The sequence below is a fragment of the Danio rerio genome, chromosome 13 (genome assembly GCF_049306965.1).
Source record: "Danio rerio strain Tuebingen ecotype United States chromosome 13, GRCz12tu, whole genome shotgun sequence".
NCBI lineage: Eukaryota > Metazoa > Chordata > Actinopteri > Cypriniformes > Danionidae > Danio > Danio rerio.
Window position 1 is genome coordinate 49581488 of NC_133188.1, and position 21675 is coordinate 49603162.

The 21675-nt window shown below is 36.2% G+C and overlaps 2 long non-coding RNA genes across 6 annotated transcripts in view; one reads left to right on the top strand and one right to left on the bottom strand.

The window, feature by feature from the left end:
* The first annotated feature begins 3325 nt into the window (after positions 1–3325).
* The window catches only part of LOC137487442 (uncharacterized), a 131156-nt gene continuing 112806 nt past the window's right edge, over positions 3326–21675 (top strand). For both annotated transcript variants that reach the window (XR_012388933.1, XR_011006035.2), the window contains exon 1: positions 3326–3598. This is a non-coding gene — a long non-coding RNA (uncharacterized lncRNA). The remainder of the gene's footprint in view (positions 3599–21675) is intronic.
* On the bottom strand, positions 13619–17274 carry LOC103912036 (uncharacterized). 4 transcript variants are annotated; one of them, XR_012388931.1, is made up of 6 exons: positions 17218–17274; positions 17029–17090; positions 16489–16555; positions 15638–15685; positions 15412–15527; positions 13619–14820 (listed from the first exon to the last, which is right to left on the bottom strand). It is a non-coding gene; the product is annotated as an uncharacterized lncRNA (long non-coding RNA). The 4 variants fall into 4 exon arrangements; XR_012388929.1 differs by having other exon boundaries at positions 15638–15690; XR_012388932.1 differs by lacking the exon at positions 17029–17090.

The window sequence follows — 21675 nt, forward strand, 5'->3', positions numbered from 1 at the left end:
GCTGAAAAATTTGCCCTCTCCTGTGGTTTATAATGTAATGGGCAGCATAAATGTCTTTATCTCAGGCTGTTGATGTTGCCATTCACTCTGCAAATCTCTCGCATGCCACCGTACTGTATGTAACACCAAACCATGACTTTTCCTTTCAACAAACTTGACAAATTTTTGTGAGAATCTTAAGTCCATGTGGGACCCAATATGTCTTCTGCAGTATTTGTGATGATTGGTATGCAGTTCAACGAATGATTCATCTGAAAAATCTACCTTCTAACACTTTTCCAAATGATCAACTAGAAGTCAAGTGATTATTTGTTGCTCTTACATCTGACGACAAGACTTTTATCAGGTAGTGTACATCTCAAATAACAGTTTGTATCAATATAGGTTAAAACTGCAGCCTAATATTTTGCACATCTAGTTTTAAGGTAAGTCTGATATTTTGGAGAATACAGCATCCAGATTGACTGGCATGCTTTATCTAGAGCACACGTCTCAAACTCAATTCCTGGAGGGCCACAGCTCTGCAGAGTTTAACTCCAACCACTTTCAATTCACAACTGCTTAACAGTTTCTAGTAGTCTTGAACACTAGTCTTGTTTGATTAGGGTTGGAGTTAAACTCTGCAGAGTTGTGGCCCTCCAGGGTTTGAGTTTGAGACCTATGATCTAGAGCAGTGGTCTTAAACTCAATTCCTGGAGGGCCACAACTCTGCAGAGTTTAACTCCAACCACCTCCAACTCACACCTGCTTAACAGTCTCAATTAATCTTGAACATCTTAGTAATTTTGATCAGCTGTGTTTGATTAGGGTTGAAGCAAAACTGCAGAGCTACAGCCCTCCAGGAATCGAGTTTGAGGCCTATGATCTAGAGCAGATGTGTCCAAACTTAGTCCTGGAGGGCTGATGTCCTGCTGAGTTTAGCTCCAACTTGCTTCAACACACCTGCCAGTGAGTTTCTAGTATATCTAATAATAGCTTGATTAGCTAGTTCAGGTGTGTTTGTTTAGGGTTGGAGCAAAACTCTCCAGGACACCGGCCCTCCAGAACCGAGTTTGGACACTCCTGATCTAGAGTTTTTCTTTCAAAAATGGTCTCAAGATGTTGATATTCATTACAGCTATATTGTCCACTATTTTTCCAATGACGTCACTATTAAAAGCAATATCATGCGCATTGGTGATTTGTTTGAATAGCTGATTATTTGTATTTTAAGGAAACTTAAAGATTAACCTTTTAAGTTTAGAGTGGATTGCATGTAACTCCCAATTTAGGTTTTTATACACTTATACAATGTAAAAACCAACATTCATCTTTATCAAATGAAATGACTGCAGTTAGATCAAAATGTACTGAAAGTTAATTATACTCATTTGAAGAGTTTTGAACTTGGTGTTGAAGGTACTGAGTTAATTAAATACATCATTACTTCAGCTTAAATGGAGTAAGTTCACAGTACTCGTATAGATTAGTTTTTTGTTTAAACTCAAATGGTTTGAGTTCTCTTCATTTATTGAGTTTTACTGTGCTCAAATTGCTTCATTTACTCAAATGGTCTAAGTTTACAGTACTCATTTGGATTTTTGGATACTTGGATCCTCAAATGGTTTGCGTTACCTTAGCTTTTTGGGTTTTTACAGTGTAGTGCTTTTGCATCCTTTCTGGAGTTTGAAAGCTTCAGTCAATGCACCTAAAATGGAAGAAAGATGAAGAAATGAAAGGAAGACGGCCACAATGAGTTGGAATAACCTGAGGATGAGTAATTGCACACTTTAAAAAAATTATTTATTTATTTGTTGAACTATGATTTATGTGAGAGAACTTTATACCATGGGAATAATAATAATAATAATAATAATTCAGAATAACTTTACCACATTACATTTTATTTTTAAGGTTCCATCACATGGGCTACTGTCTGGCGAATATTTCTATTTATTCTCATTTTATAATATAAATGCATTCATTCGTAGCAGACAACTATGTTTTTTTTAACCCATTTAGATTTCATATCTGTTTAAGTTAATCATACATCGATTATTATTATTTTTTTTGTGCAATCAATCAATGGCTGTGTCTCATTTCAGAAGGATGCATTCGAAGGGCGCTGTGTCATTGAAGATTGTCTAATTTCAAAAGGATTTGTAGGTTCTTTCAAATGCAGTTGTTGATAGATCAGCTAACGTGAATTATTTATATCATCTAAATTATTACCCATTAAATTGTATTTTATTAACGTCTACCCCAATCATCACAGTAATGAAAAACAGTAATTGTACAGAGTATTATTTACGTTATTTATTAAATTACCTGATAAATTGTATTTTTTTTTACATATTAACGACCAACCCTAAACCCAAACGTCACATTACTGTAAAAATATTAATCATTGTTATACGCTTCACAAATTATGCTATATTGATTTGTGTATGCGTACCTGTATACTATCTACACTTTACCTTCAAATGCAGCCTTCAAATGTGTCCTTCATTTCCCAGGTAATGAAGTATACAACCATAGACATTTTTAACAACAGGTGGATGCTTTGTGACCTCGAACAACCCAAGACTCATTGCGCGTTAATTATGGCGGACGATTTAATTGTATAAATTAGGTTTATTTCACTTGGATATCTAAACATGTTAAACAAAAAGAGTATGACATGTCTTACTAAATAGTGATTTTATATAGGTTTATATTTTTATGTGTATGTGTATAGATCAAAGGAAATATATTTCCAACTTTTGTAAACCTTGTTTTGCCTTCAGATTGCTTAAAATAAGTTTTAAAATCACTTTGAAAAAAGTCATTACAAATTTTATTACTGCTTATCAACGGCAGCAGTTACGGTTGCAAGGTGAAAAGATCTGGGTAGCTGTCCTTTGAAATTAATGTGAGACCAAGGTGTAGTGGAGCTCTGGCCAACTGAAGCAGGGGTGGGCAAACTTGGTCCTAGAGGGCCGGTGTCCTGCATAGTTTTGCTCCAACACTAATCAAACACACTTGAACAAGCTAATCAGTGTCTTAAAGATCACTAGAAATCTATAAGCAGGTGTGTTTGATTTGAGCTGGAGCTAAACTGTGCAGGACACCGGCCCTCCAGAACTGAGTTTGCTCACCCCTGCTACAGATGGCCAGTGCCGATTTGTTTGTGAATAAGTCTCAGTTAAGAACGACTTATGTGAACCCTCGATATCCCTTTGTCTCAATGTGCATATCCATCTTTCTGATCTAAATAGTATATAACATTTAATATTTAATAATTTAGAGTGGACAGTATGCACGTTGAGGTGCAGGCACTGTTATCAGGCATGCAGCCTCTGAAATCAGACTCAACCTATCGACCAATCACAACGTCAAGTTATGCATTTGTTACCATGGACACCATTTGAAATTCAACGGTTTTTCATAGTGTTAAGGGCTTTAGTTACTTTATAAAACCAAAGTTAACGTATATTAAAATGCTTTATCTACATTTTTTTCTTCGACCGAATAAACAAACAGGAAGATTTGTTCTAGCGGTCTCAAGATAAAGGCTAAACTTCTAAACTTTGACAGAGATGATGGTAACGAAGGAAAACAACTCAGAAAAACGCTACAGGTAACGTTAATTTAGCCTATACTGAGATATTGAACCTAGTTACACTTGAATGAAAGTTACACTTTTCACCAGAAGTCTAATTGAGTCTAATGTTATTGGATTAAGTTACTTTAAAAAGGCAGAAAGATTTGTGTTAGCGGCCTCAATATAAAGGCTAAACTTCTAGACGTTGACAGAGATGATGGTAATGAAGGAAAACAACTCGGATAAACGCTACACAAAACATTAACTTAGTCATTGAACATACACTCAAATAAAAGTTAAACATTCCACCAACAGTCAGTAGTCTAATCGAGCTTAATGTTATTAAGTTACTTTAAAAAGACAGCAAGATTATTGTTATGAAGGCTAAACTTCTAGACTTTGACAGAGATATCTCATATGGTAATGAAGAAAAACAAACGCTACAGGTACGTTAACTCAATGAGATATTGAACATAAACTCAAATGAAAGTTACACATTTTACCAAAAGTCAGTAGTCTAATCGAGTTTAATGTTATTGGATTAAGTTACTTTAAAAAGACCAACAATGTTCAAAACTAGTTATTAAATGGCGTAGATATGCTGATCAACATTCAAAGGCTAAAGTAGACAGAAACAGATGTTACCTTGCGATCTTAATACGTCTTCAGAAGAATCTGTAGGTGTATGTTATTAATACATAGAGTACAACCTTCGTTTTCTGCTGCTTTAATAAAGCAATATGTGGAATCCACTTTATTAAGTGTTTAATCCACAGACTGTCGTTTCTTTTTAGGTCAGCAGATGGCACACTCGACTCAAACCATACAGAATAAAACATGTCGCTTCATACAGATTTGAATCATTTGTGGAAGTAATAGTATTTTTTTTTTCTCAAGTTAACAGTGCTTATTTTCTCTTAAACCAGGTTTACAGATATGTGTGCTGCTGATGTTAATTTTTAAGGAGGATTTGGCAGTTCTTATTGCAAATGTTGTGTGCATTGTCAAGTAGTAGTATGTAGTAAATGAAGAAAACAAGTATGTCTAATTGATGTCTTATTGCAGTCACCACAGTCTGTTCTGCATTTCTAATTTTATTTTGTCTAAACTCGATTTTTGGCAGTCTGAAAACATCCATGAGGAGATTAAAAGAGTATTGCTAGTAAAGATTATTATAAGAGTTGAATTTTGGCTCTGTTAGAAAAAAAGGAAATCTAGTTGATTTCTCTATAGGGTGACGCGGTGTTGCATGTCTAATTTCTTCATTTGTTTTAGCATCCAACGATCCAATCAGTTCCCAAATGACAAAATCAAACCAATTTTTGAGCATTTCAAATGAATGTACTCCACGATATGTGGAAATTGACAATCTTAACTTTTGAATCATTTTGACTTTAATTGATGGTATACAGTTGAAGTCAGAATTATTAGCCCCCCCAATTTCTGTTTAACGGAAAGTAGATTTCTCCTGGGACCCAAATAATTTTTTCTTTTTTTTTCTTCTGTGATTTCCTACATCCTTTTGGTAAAAAAATCTACAATTTAGAGTTTTTACACTTGTTTTTATTTTTAATTTTACAGCATGTCCACTGTAGTGGACCACACGACCATTTTAGTTCAAAACGAGTGCCAAACTCAGACAACAAAACTGTACAGGATATGGCTGTACAGGAATATTAATCCAATATTAATTTAACAAAAACAAAACTCAAGCCATTTTTTTCTTTTGTATTGAAATTCCTAAAACAGTTTAGTCTGAAAGAGAGTCGAACTCAAAATAACAAAACAAAAAAAGAAGTGATGTTAATCCAAAACAAATTCAACATAAAAGCGGTTTAAAACTGATTGTCATTCTCTAATTGTCTCTGATTGTCTGATTGTCAGACTCTCAACTATTTTATAAAGAATCCTCTCTGCTTCAGTTCTGCCCCCTACAACATGCAGTCATTAATTACATTAAAATGGTCCTGGTGTCCACTATAGTGGACATTTAAAAAAGGATGATATTTTGAAACACAATCAAGTTAACAATTTTAAAAGCTAAATGTATTGTTCGTGACACTTTAATAAGCAAATATATATGTAATAAAACATTTAAAAAGCTCAATTTTACATGCCTCTCTCCTTCCCATAAAATGTGCTTTCTTTTTTTTTGTATGTCGGCCATTTTGGATGCAGTGTAAGAAGTAGTTCCTAGCATGCCAGCCAGACAAATGACATATCACTAGAAAGCCCAGGAGGGCCTCTGAATAGTACAACAGGACTTGACAGAGTAGTTCAAAAAATTCAAAGAAAATTCATGAAAATGCAATGTCCACTACAGAGGACATAAGTCAATGGGTGGGGTCTCAGGATGTTATTTTATCTTTGCCATGATGACAGTAAATAATATTTGACTAGGTATTTTTCAAGACACTTCTATATACCTTAAAGTGACATTTAAAGGTTTAACTAGGTTAACTAGGCAAGTTATTGTATAGTGATGATTTGTTCTGTAGACTGTCAAAAAATAGCTTAAAGGGGCTAATAATTTTGACCTCAATTTTTAAAAAAAATTTTTTTAATTAAAAACTGCTTTTATTCTAGCCGAAATAAAACAAATAAGACTTTCTCCAGAAGAAAAATTATTATCAGACATACTGTCAAACTTTCCTTGCTCTGTCAAACATCATTTGGGAATAAAAAAAAAATAATTCAAAGGCAGGCTAATAATTCTGACTTTAACAGTGTGTATTTTTACTCCTCTATTTACAATAATTCAACTTTTCAACATGTTAAACATTCAACATGTTTAATTTGCGCATAAATAATTACATTACATGTGATACAGTGAAAAAAATCCACCAATCAGGGATCTGCATTAGCCCTGCCCATTCCCATGAAGCAATAATTGTGTCTGCCTCGCTACTCTCTCAAAATACTTTAATATCAGTTCATATTTTAATATATTTCATTATACAGGAAATTATGCATTTTTATAGATGCAATAAAAAAACTTAACATAATTTTTAAATTATTCTCATAGCATTTTTAAATGTTTTTTTATTCCCCTTGTAGCTGCTTTAGGTTTATTCATTGCTCTGCAGTGACATCATTTTTTGTAAGTGACCTTTTTTAATGTTTAAAAAGTTAATAAATGCTGGTAAAAAGTGAATAGAACTCCTAAGTGATTATAGCGAACACTAAGAATGTTTGAGCAACTTCATCTTAGCATTGCCTTTCAAGAATCGTAAAAATGCTTGTGTTTTGAGAAGTTTAGATTTTGTTTTGAATCACAGTGAGTTGAAAAGATTGGAAAAAAAAAGAACCAGGAAGAGGCGTGGCAGCTCATTATCCCATTCCTATACATTTAACCATACCAATTAAAAATAATGAGATTCTTAATGAACTCTCCTCATCACTCTTTAACTTCTGTCAGTCTCAAACCCTTTCAGACTTCAGATGTATTTATTCAGTTTTTTCTTGCGATTTAAACTGAAAAGTCCTTCACTGTTATACACACACACACACACCTGATAGCTAGCTTTGAACAGTGAGTCTGTGAAGTGTTTCTGTCTGAATGCTGGTGAATGTTGGCCTGTTTTTGTTCTTTTATTTGAGAAACTTCACATCTCCCATCATGCACTTCTGAGTTGTTCTGAGGGTTTATCAGAGTTTAAATGAATAAGACATTTTAGTCACACAAGCTGGGTATTGTTGTTGCATGTTTTCACTTTTGCAGTTAATTGTCCGTTTTTTATCTGGCTTAAAATATTAATGTTTTTTTTTATGACAATTAAAGTGCGCAAATGAAATTGTACATATAGTTGAAATCAGAATTATCAGTTCCCCCTATTTATTTTTCTCCCAAACTCTGTTTAACAAAGAGCAGATTTTTTCAACACATTTCTAATCATAATAGTTTTAATAACTCATTTCTAATAACTTATTTAATGTCAGGTTTGAGGTGAGTTGTCTAAATTGCACCCAGTAAGCTGAACTGGCGCTCTAGGCAAATGGCGATCACACCACCCTCAACCCAAAAGTGCATTCTCTGTTTTTGAATGTTTTGGTGTTGTGTCCTCTGAGGAGAAGAGTAGTGTGTGTGTGTTAAAAGAGTGTGAAAAGAGCAGGTAGAGTGTGACGGGCTAGGAGATCTCCTCGCCAGTTCTTGGAGTTTTTGCTCGTTAAAAAATTAGTCGTCAGTATTTTCAAGTCCATCGTCTGTATTTACATCCACCCACTGGCAGCTAAAATCCAGGCCTTACACTATAAAGCATGTATGCACTGTGGCTACTTCTATATTGTTGATTAGCTGCTGGGCATTTTCAGCCTTCTCGAGCTGAAGGCTGTCAGTATCGACCAATCGCAACAGACTGTCATCGGTCCAATCAGCGCAGATTAGCTTCGCGCTAAGGAAGGGTTTGGGAACAAATGAATCACTGGACGATTTATATGGGAGTCGCTGGGATAATTGGGTAAAAATAAATGCAGATTATAAGACCATGAAAGTGTTTTTTGACCTTGCATGCATAGACTATTGTTGGAGACCCTTACAATTAAAATATGACCCTATTTTATGTATAATAGGGGCTTTTTAATGTTGCGAAAAAAGAAGGTATATTAGAAGGCAAGATAATGAGACCTAAAATGCGCTGAAGGAGGCTCAAATATATGCTCGGTGTCATTTAAAATGAATCAAGGCAGCTAGTGTATCAACAAATATAGAAAGCTGACTTCAGTGTAATGGTTCACGTCTGCTGTAGTCCTTCACATTTGACTGCAGCAGCACACATTAGTGGTCTACATCACTTAGGCTGGCATCTCATTTGGGTTCACAGTGGTTGGCGTCTTTTCTATTTAATTTACCTGCCATGCCGTTGCCAGTGTTTGCTTTAGGAATAATAAGCGTGGTGTAGATGGCATGGCAGAGATCTGTGTGTTTGTGTGGCTTGGCAGCAGTGAGAGAAAACCTCTGTAGGCCAGCCTGTGATTTTCGCTATTGGTTTGGCATCAGTCTTATGCAATGTTGTCATTAGAGTTTTAAGCTACTGTTGCTGCTGTTTAGACGGCAAATTTACACTTTTAGTCTCATGAGGGAGCTGCTGTGATTTATTATAGGCGGTTCATAAGGTCGTTTTTTCTGAGTAGTAATTTTTGCTGAAATTTTGTTATTCGTTATTTGTGGCAACCTATTTACATGTTCTATTACTTTTTGGAGGTTATGGGGTAAAAAAAGAGATTCCAGCACCGCTAGAGATAAGACAGATAGATTTACTAATCAATTTATAATATATACACTCACTGGCCACTTTATTAGGTACACCTACAGTAACTAGTACCGGGTTAAACCACCTTTTTCTTTGAGAACTGTCTTAATCCTTTTTGACATAGATTCAACAGGGTACTGGAAATATTCCTCAGAGATTTTATTCCATATTGACATTTCAGCATCACGCAGTTACATTTGTCGGCTGCACATCCATGATGCGAATCCTCCCGTTCCACCTCATCCCAAACTTGCTCTATTGGATCAAGAACTGGTGACTGTGGAGGCCATTTGAGTACAGTAAACTCATTTTCATGTTTAAGAAACCAGTCGCAGATGATTCCCAGTGATGGGTTGCAGCTGGAAGGGTATCCACTATTTAGAACATATGCTGGATAAGTTGGCGGTTCATTCCACTGTGGAGACCCCAGAATAAAGAATGAGACTAAGCCGAAAAGAAAAGGAATGAATGAATATGCAATGCACACACTTGAAAGCTCAATACATTAAAACTGCTCAGAATGCAGATGAAAGCGTATATTCCAAGGAAGCGAACGCATATCATAAAAATATAGAAGTGGATGTCTTATTTTATGCTAGGCTAATTGACTTCGAAATCAACCCTTCCAAATATATCCATAAGCTCTCCTCAAGTGTAGTCTCTATAAAATGCTTTTTCATAAAACGTCTTTATCAGCTAATCACAGATGAAGTGTGGGAACCCTGTTTTGAGCTCACTAACTAGTGTGGTCTCCCTCCAGGTGGTCTGTGTTCTTTTATCGAACGAGGAAAAAGAAGAAAAAGCCTTCAAACTGGGAGGCAGTATAGTCAGAGCCTCGGATAAGACAGGGAGGACGGTTGCCATAGAAACAGTGTTCCTCGTCTTTATTCCGATCTGCGTCATCTGTATTCCTCAGACAGACTGTAGGATTGAGCTGCATCCTCCCTTTCTCTGCTTTGTCAGGAATGGATAGTGTTACAAGTGAAAAAAGAAAATTGTTTTTTATTGCCACCTGTTTGGGCTTACAGCAGTTACTTAAACTTTTATTCATGGTTCTGGCAATGTCTGTTTACACTTGGAATGGCAGTATCCAAACATTTTCACTACTGACCATTGTTTAAATTAGCAATCAATTAATCAATGCAAATTAAGTGTTTAGAGCGTGTGACTGTAGTATTGGGATCTAACCATACTAGTTAGGCCAGGATAATGGAAACTGAAGCCTGGTTTATACTCGATGCATCCATCCACTAGTTAGCTTGAGTGTGCGCGGCGAATGTGACGTCATCGCAGTGTTGGCGTAGATTCACTTTGGTGCGTGTGACATCATTTTGTAATGCGTATATTTTGTGGAAAGGTTTTCCAAGGCTTTTTAACCAAATATTTTGAAAAGTTTTTTATTAGGGCTGTGCAGTTAATCGAAAATTCAGTTTCGATTGCGATTTTGACCTCTAATGATTGTGAAAAAAATATTAATCGAGATAAAGCGATTACTGCATCATATACCGCCCCTTTCCAGCTGTACACATTTGTTGCTCTGCTCAGTTTCATGTGTAAATTACTAAAAGCATGTAGTGTAATGTAACTTTTGCAGCAGGGGATGTTGAGAGTCAAAAAAAAAAAGACATGTAAAAGTGAAACCATAAATCAGAACGGTACTGTTTTTAAAGCTGCCGACTGTTTTTATCATTAATCAAACAACAAAAGGATAAAATCACTTACTGCTCTGACTGAAGGACTTTTGTAGCTATAATTATTATTTTTTTCTTACAGTGAAGATGCTTAAAACACAGTTTGTTTTTATTCTATTGTATTTATTTCCATTTCCTTATTTACTGGGAGGAAAATAACTGCATATACTAAGTTAAAGTCAAAATTAATAGCCCTCCTAAATTATTAGCACCCCCCCCCCCCCCATTTCTGTTTAACAGAAAGAAGTTTTTTTCAAGACATTTCTAAACATAATAGATTTAATAACTCATTTCTAATAATTGATGAATACAGCACATAATATTTTACTACATATTTTTCAAGATACAAGCATTCAACTTAAAGTGGGATTCAAAGGCTTTATTAGGGTAATTATGCAAGTCATTGTTTAATGTTGGTTTCTTCTGCAGACAATAAAAAAAACATATGGCTAAGGGGGCTAATAATAATGGTCTTAAATTCATTCATTCATTTTCTTGTCTATCTATATTTGAGTCCCTTTATTAATCCGAGGTCACCACAGGGGAATGAACTGCCAATTTATCCAGCACATTTTTATGCAGCAGATGCCCTATCAGCCACTACCCATACGTTTTCTTTTAGCCTCATATTTTGATGTTGCCGCCATGTTGCATGTTGTCTGATCCAATCAGATAAGAGGAATCGAAATGCAATATGGTGTTTACAACTTCACAGAGAAGGTTGCATTCAAAGACTAAAAAACACAAACTGTTTCTCGATTCTAAGACTGTATTTGCATGCAATTGACAAATAGTAGCAGACAAATTGAAATTTAGTGACACTATTGGGCCAGTAACGATTCTGTCAACTGTCTCGAGCATCTCTCACACTAGCCCCGGGCCATCGGGCAGTCCTTATTGTCGAGCCCTGAAATGGTTAAAGCTTTAATGCTTTATTTTGGTAAAAGTATTTCTTTGTGGACATTTTTCTCAGACCGGCATACATTTTATTAGATCAGTCTTTTTTCTTCAACATTCGAGGCTTTGGAATTTCTTGAGTCAGTCATGAACTGGCGCACTATACTGCACTGTTTGGGTGCTTTTTTTCTTCTTCTTCAGCATGCCAAACTGGCTTTCTCTTAATCTCTGTCACTTTAAAAGACTATTGATAGATTGCAGACCTCATATTAGTGTCAAATCGCTGTTTTTTCTTCCTCCACGATATCTCATGAAAGCATGAATGGGGGGCATAGGAATGTTGCCAGCGGCGTTGGACCCATGTTTGCCACTGAGGAATCCTGGGAATGCTTCCTCTAATCAGTGGAGAATGGCATACAAAGAGTCTCTTTTCCTCTCCTCTTAAGCCCTGAAGGCAGAGACACCATTTTTCCAGGATTTCGTGGCTATTGTGTGTGTCTCGAGTGCTCTGAAAGATGAGAATGTGTTTGGGAAGTTTAAGCTGTTTTGAACCGCTCAGAGATGGAGTTTATCCTCAAAGCTATTCAGCGATCAGAGATTTCAGGATCTTTTCCAGTCTAATAAATGGTATTTGATTATTACACATATCAAGTTCTGCTTCATCTGCTGTAATGTGTTTACACAGGGAATCAGTGTAGGCATGTGCCTGCAGCTTTCATTGGAGATTCAAACAGATGGTTCACCCAAAGTTAAACATTTGTCATTTACTCATCTCTGTTGATTCAGCTCTAAATGGTTTTTTTATTTCATGATATGAAGTACACTACCTGATATAGTTTTGTCATATATCCTAGTTTTAATGACAAGAAGTAATTACTTGACTTCTAGTTGATCTTTTGGTATCAGAAGTGACTTATATGAAAGGCAAAGGCCTCAAGATTTTGCTTATTTTACCAAAATTAAATATGATCATGCCTTGATTTTTAAATATTTCATTAGGACAGTAAGGTCTGACTTTTCTTAGACAAAAGTTTTGTCACTGAACAGAAATAATGTCCAGTATAGAATATAAAGTCATGCTGCAGTGGAAACAGAATGAATATTGTGCATTACTCCCATGAGCTTGGAGGACTGCATCCATACATCTCTGCACTGACTCAAATCACTTATTAATAAAGTCATCTGGAACGGCAAAGAAAGCGTTCTTGCAGGACTCCCGGAGTTCATCAAGATATTTTGGATTCATTTTCAATGACTCCTCCATCATCTTACCACAGATATGTTTAAAATATTCATGTCTGGTGACCTTGATCTTTACTTTCAGGAGCTATATATATATATATATATATATATATATATATATACACTCTAAAAACTGCTGGGTTGAAAACAACCCAATTTGGGTTGTTTTGGTAACCCAGCGCTGGGTAAAAAAGGGACTAACCCAACGCTGGGTTACTTTAACCCAGCAAGTTGGGTTACAAGTTTAACCCAGCATGCTGGGTTGTGATTTTAACCCAACTATTAGTTAAAAATTACTACACTGCTGGGTTGAATGTAACCCAAAATGGGTCAGAAATTTAATCTAGAAACTGATGATTAAAATCACTAAAATAAAAACAAATTCTACAGCAATACATAGTTGTTCAGTAATGGAATTTTATTTATGACAAAAGATAAAATGTGTCCAAATGAATTTGAGATTTTTCCCATCTGCACCTCAGCATTAACCCTTTGACTGCCTGCTCTACCAAATGGTTGACCTCGTTTTTACTGTTTTAAATAATGACTGTTAAAGTCATAAGAAAAAAGATGATTTAGTGTTCAAAATATTTCTTTTAAATATATATATATATATATATATATATATATATATATATATATATATATTTTTTTTTTTTTTTTTTTTTTTATTGGTCTTACACATAATTTTTCAGATTTTTCATAATTCTGGTACTTTTACCATAAACATACATATCAATCATTTGGTAGAGGTTGATATTTTAGAAATTATAATATGTGTTAAAATGTACTGATTGTGTTCAATAGCGACATTAGCAGTTGAGAAATGCAATCCAATTTTTTTTTTGAAAGGGTTGTTAAGACGATTTCTGTGAAAATTTATCAAACTGTATCACAGAAACACTGACTAAAGTTCAGTAACAATGCATCAGACTGAAATCAGACAAATTACCTTAAGAAAATGCATATTTGAAATACATTCAAAAACATTTGCATCATTTATAAATCAGGAATCATCAGTAAGGCAATTGCAATGTTATTGCAGAGTAGAAAAAACAATAGTATAAGGAAGTAATAATGAAAATGCATCTAAATGACTGAAGTCAGAAAGTAATTTGAGCACAAACATCAACATATTCTCATATAAATCATCAACTGCAATGCAGAAAAAAATATGTGAAAGTAATAATGAAAAGGCATCAAACAGCTTGAAAAAACAAAACAAACAATAAAAACTAAGAAAATACAAATTTTATATTAAGAAAAAATAAGAAAACATTTTATAACTTTCCCTTTAACAATTATGTGCAAACATCAATATATGAGCTATAAAGCAATCATCAGTAAGGATGATCAAGTTCAATGTAAATGCAGTTTTGAAGAAAAAACAGATATAAAAGTTAAAATGAAACCTGAGGATGGAAGCATTTTAAAACAAATTTGAAATAGGAAAACTTTTTTTAACTTTTACTCGAACAATCATGTGCAAACATCAATCCTGAGATATAAAAGAGTCTGTAAGAAACATTAGTTGCAATGTAACTGCAGTGTAGAGTGTCTTAAAAAAATATCTAGTCCATTATTATGTGCCGTCATCATAGCAAAGAGAAAAGAAATCAGTTATTAGAAATGAGTTATTAAAACTATTCTTTAGAAATGGGTGTCATGGTGGCACAGTGGGTAGTACGATTGCCTCACAGCAACAAGGTCGGTGGTTTAAGCCTCAGCTGGGTCAGTTGGTGTTTCTGTGTGGAGTTTGCATGTTTTCCCCGTGTTCGTGTGGGTTTTCTCTGGGTGCTCCTTTTCCCCCACAATCCAAAGTACAAGTTAAAGAACACAGAATCCAAGGAAGCAGTGAGGTCACAGTATTAATGATTACTGTTTGTCAGCAAAAATTAATGCTAGCAGAACCCTTACTGCTAGTGTCTCCTCCCCAGGATGTCCATAAACCACAGTCTGCCACACCAGGGAACACTGCTTGGGGTAGTTCACACCAAAGATGTAGAATGCTTTATAGCAAACGTTCACTTTGGCAAGTAATGTACTTTGCAATAATAAATAGCACAGCACGTGAGCAAAGGCTTGAAAGAAGTGGTGGTCTCCAAGGATGAGAACATGAGGAAACTCAATAGATTCTTGAATTCAATGGATGAAGATACTCAGCAATATTGGTCCCAATCTGAAAAAATAAATAGAAGTAAGATTTATTAAAGACTCTAAAGTGTAAAAGTTAAATATCTTTAGAGTTAACTTTAGAACACCTAAAATACCTTTAGAAGCAATTAAGGCCATAACACACCAAGCTATCAGCCAGTGTTGGCATTAGTTAACCACTGACCATGGCACTATGCTGCAATTTTTTGGCCCGAGTGAAGATGACAATGCAACAACAGGTTTGCCTAAGGAACTTTTTTTAATAAGTAATAGTAAGGCAAGATGAGCATTTGAAATTATTAAGTATTTAATTGTGTTTTCTTAATGAGAATAGATAAGACCCTTCTTCCTGAGCTGGGACTGTTTGCAACCGTATTTGTATAATTTGAAGCCGCATTTAAATTTTCTTTAAAAACTTCAAAAATGAGGCACAATCTCAGTTCAAGATGGATAAAATTGCTGAAATATTTTCCTAAAAAAAAAATCTTTCTGACTAAAGAAAGAATGACATGAACATCTTGGGTGACATCTTTTTATGTTTTACGCAGCAGATGCCCTTTCAACTGCAACCCATCACACTCTCATTTACACACACACTATGGACAATTCAGCTTACCCAATTCAGCTACACCGCATGTCATTGGACTGTGGAGGGGAAACCCATCCAAGGCTCAAACCAGCGACCATCTTGCTGTGAGGCGACAGCACTACCCACTGCACCCCCATGCCACCCTAATAACAAACATAAAAATAACATTTTGATTGTTAATAAAATAACTAAGACAATCATTATGCATTAAATGCATCATTATGCATCGAGAAACCTTTAATTGAATCCTTACCCTCTGAATTGTATTCAAATTGACCTAAAAACGAGGAAAGGTTCGCTCCTGTGCTAAAAATAAAACAAGAGAATGTCACTGGTTGCATGAACAGCAGATTTTAAAAAATAACCAGACAAAAACAAATTGGCATTAGAGTTCAATCTCTCAGTTTAAAGTATTGAAGTGGCTAATGATTACTAGGGCTGCCCCCTAATAATTGAATAACCATTAGTCAACTAAAAATTTATTATTCATTCATTCATTTTCTTTTTAGCTTTGTCGCTTTATTAATCTGGGGTAACCACAATGGAATGAACCACCAACATATCCAGCATAAGTTTTATGCAGCGAATGCCCTTTCAGCTGCAACCCATCACTGGGAAACAAATACTCATTCACACACATACACCATTGACAATTTAGTCTACTTAATTCACCTTTACCACGTCTTTGGAAACCGGGGCACCTGGAGGAAACCCACGCGAACACGGGGAGAACATGCAAACTCCACACAGAAAGGCCTATTGACCCAGCCAAGGATCGATCAAGTGACCTTGTTGCTATGAGGCGAATGTGCTACCCACTAGTTGCAGAAAAAAAGTCCACACTGGCAAAGTCAATGTATGCTGCATGAATCCGCTGTGTAAAAAATATGCTGGATAAGTTGGCGGTTCATTCCGCTGTGGCGACCCCAGATTAATAAAGGGACTGAGTCAAAAAGAAAATGAATTAATGAATAAATGGTTTATTAATAAATCTGTAATTATTCAACTAATGCTTCAAATGAACATTACAAGTCAACCAGACAAATGTTTAGACAAGGGCAGCCCTAATGATTACAATGAACCAAGTAAAATATTATTACATACCTTCAAATGTGGGGATTAACTCCTCAAGATTGCATTCTTTAAGTTTGATTTTCACGCAATTATCCATCTGAAAAAGAATAACAGATAAAAGCGTTTAAGCAAAATTAAGTAAAAAAAGATCATGTTAGCCAAAAGTCACTATATCACAAAAATACTCCTAAATGATAATAATTATCCAGGGTGTCACATAAAACGGTGGTCAAACTTTTTCTTTTTGCAGTCGAAGATGATTAGGTTGGAATTAGCCTTAGCTCAGACATTTCCGTTAGCATGAAACGACCCTTACATACAGGATTAATTAAAGATAGCTCAAATCACGTCTAGAATGTAAAATGCTCATAGTAAATTAATAACATTTGCTATTCAATGTACAGATGTACAGCTAAACAAAATGTACATGCAGACCAGGACAATTATTGTATATATTTTGATAAAAAAAAAAACATTGTTAGAAGCTGAATTCAACACTTATGCATCAAAGTATTGTCACAAAAATCCATGAACAAACTTAAGAAATACAAGAGTAAAAATACTACTTACTGCTTTACAGTTAACACCCCAGAAAGATCACAAATCACAGTAACGTTACTTACTGTCATCATCTAGCCAACATAAAAATCTGTGTCATTCAAAAGGCATTTTATTACAATAAAAAGCTGCTAAATTATCCTAGGTGTTGTGTTTATAAAGTGGTCATCAAACATGCTTCACGTTAGTTTCATTAGTTACCTTATACTTTTCGAGCTCCTTCCGATGCCATGCGCGCTTACCCGTCCACCGATCAACAGGCTGGGCGTGAGGCGGAGCAACAGGTCGGGCGTGAGGCGAGCACAGGTCAGGCGTTAGGCGGAGCAACAGCTCGGGCGTTAGGAGAAACAGGTCCGGAGAAACAGGTCGCCGTTAGGCGGAGAAACAGGTCCGGAGAAACAGGTCCGGAGAAACAGGTCGCCGTTAGGCGGAGAAACAGATCCGGAGAAACAGGTGGCTCGTCAGGCGGACTCGGAGCAACGGTTCAGCCATAAGGCGAGCACAGGTCAGCGTGAGGCGGAGCAACAAGTCGGCCATCAGGCGGAGAAACAGAAAAAAAGCGCGTGTATATTATACTAAGTAAACTAAGTGTGTTATTTCTTATGAAAATTGTTAAATACACACTAAATAACTTACGTCTCACACAGAATTTCACTCGCTTCCCCTCAAAGACAGCTCAAAGAAAATGGCGGTTTCTCACGTTGATGTCCCTGCATGTTTACGTGACGTGCGTGCTCTCTTTCACGTCCGCGTTCCCAACCCAGCACTGCTGGGTTATAGATAAAGATCGATTTTCAACCCAAATTGGGTTGAATCAACCCAATTTTGTTACCCAGCAGTCTCAACCCAGCATTTGGGTTAAAAAACCAACCCAGCGTTTTTTAGAGTGTATATACCATTCCCTTATATGTATATATATATATATATATATATATATATATATATATATATATATATATATATATATATATGTATACATGTGTATATATATATACATATATATACACATGTATATATATATATATATATATATATATATATATATATATATATATATATATATATATATATATATATGTGTGTGTGTGTGTATATATGTATATATATATATGTGTGTGTGTATATATATATATATATATATATATATATATATATATATATATATATATATATATATATATATATCATCCGGGGTTTTGTTCACGAGTGGGAAGGATAGAACGTGAGATTGACAGGCGGATTGGTACAGTGGCAGCAGTAATGCGGTCGATGTACCGGCCCGTTGTGGTGAAGAAGGAGCTGAGCCGAAAGGCAAAGCTCTCGATTTACCGGTCAATCTACGTTCCTACTCTCACCTATGTTCATGAGCTTTGGATCATGCCCGAAAGGACAAGATCTCGGATAAAAGCGGCCGAAATGAGTTTCCTTCGAAGGGTGGCAGGGCGCACTCTTATGGATAGGGTGAGGAGCTCTGACACCCGGGAGGAGCTCGGAGTAGTGTCGCTGCTCCTCCACATCAAGAGAAGTCAGCTGAGGTGGCTCGGGAATGCCTCCTGGACGCCTACCTAGGGAGGTGTTCCAGGCATGTCCCACTGGGAGGCGGCCTCGGGAAAGACCCAGGACATGCTGAAGGGACTATGTCTCTCGGCTGGCCTGGGAACCCCTCGGGATCCCCCCGGAGAAGCTGGAGGAAGTGTCTGGGGATAGGGAAGTCTGGGGTTCTCTCCTAAGACTGCTGCTCCCGCGACCCGGCCCCGGAAAAGCGGCAGAAGATGAATGAATGTACATCATATCCACTGAAAAAGAAAAAGTCTATTTCTATCATTCTATTCCATAATCTGGTGCTAATTAGGTAGATTTGAGTTATTTAAAGAACTATTTTACTTATTAATCACATTACATTAGCTCTGAAAATGATTGCTGGGATTTTTTTATGTCAGTGTCCTGCTTTATTATGCTGTGGACTCCCCTATTATCTCAGACTTGGATCCTCTTTAAAAGTAATGGTTAATGTTACAGTCTGACGTCGTTAAGCTAAATGCATAATTCTGTGAAGATAAATTTAATATCGAAATTATTCTCAAAGTAGTCGGTCAATCAAGCTAGCATACGCGTTTATTATCTTAAATAATCAGATGGAAAAATCCTAGACCATGCCTCAGGATTGTAAATCAAATCCTTCATAAAAGCAGATTCTTGTGATAACACAATAGAGCCTGGACCACACACACACACAGTCTGTGTAGTGTGTATGTCCTAAGGGAATGTCAGCCCTTGTGTCACGGAACTCGTTTATCAGAGAGAGAGAGAGAGTCTGAGATAATGAAACCATGTCTGTGAATATGATGGATGAAGAAATGTGAAATCTGAGCATGCTCTGCACGTTCTCTCTTTCTCCGGCTGCTAGATAAACCACAGAGTGAGAGGACAAGAGACAAGAAAATAAAAAATGGAAGGAAACAAGATGGAAGGAGTTTTCTGATATGTCTAACTCTTATATGATGGACCTTTTAAATGCAGGATTTATTATTGCATGCATGCTATGCTACATCTATTTGGCTAACATGCATCACTTCTCTTTGTCAAGCTGTTTTAACTTCTAACTCAAGATGTTTATTCTATGCTAAAGATTTTGTTTGGCCATTTAAACATTTGAGGTAACTTTTTTTCATATTTATTAATATTATTAATGATATTATTATTTTTCAAATAAAAAATTGTGGTAAAACATATAAGGTAATAAAAACAATCATATTTAAAATAAATTAAATCATGAATGAATTTATACTGATCAGTATTAATTATTGATTTTAAAGTAAATATAGTATAAACCATCATCATATACTGTAATCTGATCCTACAAAAATGCTTTGGGTTGCATAGTTCAATTATGTTTTAATATATCTTAAATTATTGTAATAAGTATTAATATTTCACAATGTTACTGTTTTTACTATACTTTTGATCAAATAAATGTGGCCTCGGTGGGCATAAAACACTTGCCTTTGCTTTCAAACAGACCACAGGACCTTTATTTTTAGGGAAAACCACAGGGATGCTTCCTGCTCCATGTTTTCCTTTTTTTTTTTTCAACCTTCAGAAGATGTCTAGTACATGTTATGTTTTTACATGCAGCGCATCAAATAACATATTTATGGGAATCCAGCACACTCTTTGCAATTGAATAATTATGGTAAACCAAATCACATTTTCTGCCTTTGTTAAAATTATTATATTTATTTTTTAAGTGCCTGCCAACTGAAGAGTAAAGCATACTTATATACTTGCCAGTGTAAATTTTTGCCTGCATTTGATGATTACCAAGTGTTAATATTAAAGTTGTCATGATACATGAGTTAAAATTGTGCTTTTTCCCCTGCACCATGATGTACATCTACTTCAAATGATGCTGAAATGAGAAAAAAAGTAGTGTGATGCACAATTTTGTACTTTGGGAACTGATTGAATTTTTGGAGGATGGGAATTGTTAACAAAAACGAAAGAAGATTGACGAATGAATGAAGCAGAAACGGCACACTCTGATAGCCCACCCCAAATGACTGATGGCCCTGCCCTAAATTACTGATAGCCCCGCCCTAAATTACTGATCACCTCGCCTTGAAGAACTGATAGCCCCTACCCAAAAGACTGATACCCCCACCCTAAATCACTGATAGCCCCACCCTAAATTCTTGATATAGCCTCACCCTAAAGGACTGAAACTCCACCCCAAAGGACTGATAGCCATGTCCTAAATGACTGGTAGTCCCGCCCTAAATTACTGATTGCTCCTCCCTAAATTACTGATAGCCCGACCCTAAAGGACTGATAGCACTGCCTTAAATCACTGATAGCCTCTCCCTAAATTACTGATAGCCCCACCCTAAATTACTGAAAATTCTGCCCTTATTGGCTGATGGCCCTGCTCTAACTGATTGATAGCTCCACCATAAAATACTGATAGCCCTGCCCTAAATGACTTATAGCCCGCCCTAAATTACTGAAAGCGATTCCCTAATTGAACGATGGTCCTGCTTCAAATCATTGATAGCTCCGCCATAAATTACTGATAGCCCCGCCCTAAATGACTTATAGCCCCGCCCTGAATAACTGATAGCCCCGCCATACATGACTGATAGCCCAGCCATAAAAGACTGATGGCCCAACAGTAAATGACTGATAGACCCACCTTAAATTAGTAATAGCCTCACCCTAAATGACTGACAGCCCCACCCTAAATTATTGATATAACCTTACCCTATAAAGGACTGATAACCCTGCCCAAAATTACTGATAGCCCTGTCCTAAATGACCTATAGCCCTGCCCTTAATTACTGATCGCCTCGCCTTAAAGGACCGAATGCCCCACCCCAAATGACTGATAGTGCCACCCTAAATTACTGATAACCTCACCCTAAAGGACTGATAGACGTCCCTTAAATGACTAATAGACCCACTCTAAATTACTGAAAGCCTCACCCTAACGCAGTGATAGCCTTGCCCCGAAGGACTGATAGCCCTTTCCTAAATGACTGATTGCCCTGCCCTACATGACTGATAGCCCCACACTAAATTACTGATAGCCTCGGCCTAAAGAACTGATAGCCATGCCCCAAATGACTGATAGCCCCGCCCCTAAATTAGTGTTAGTCCCACTCT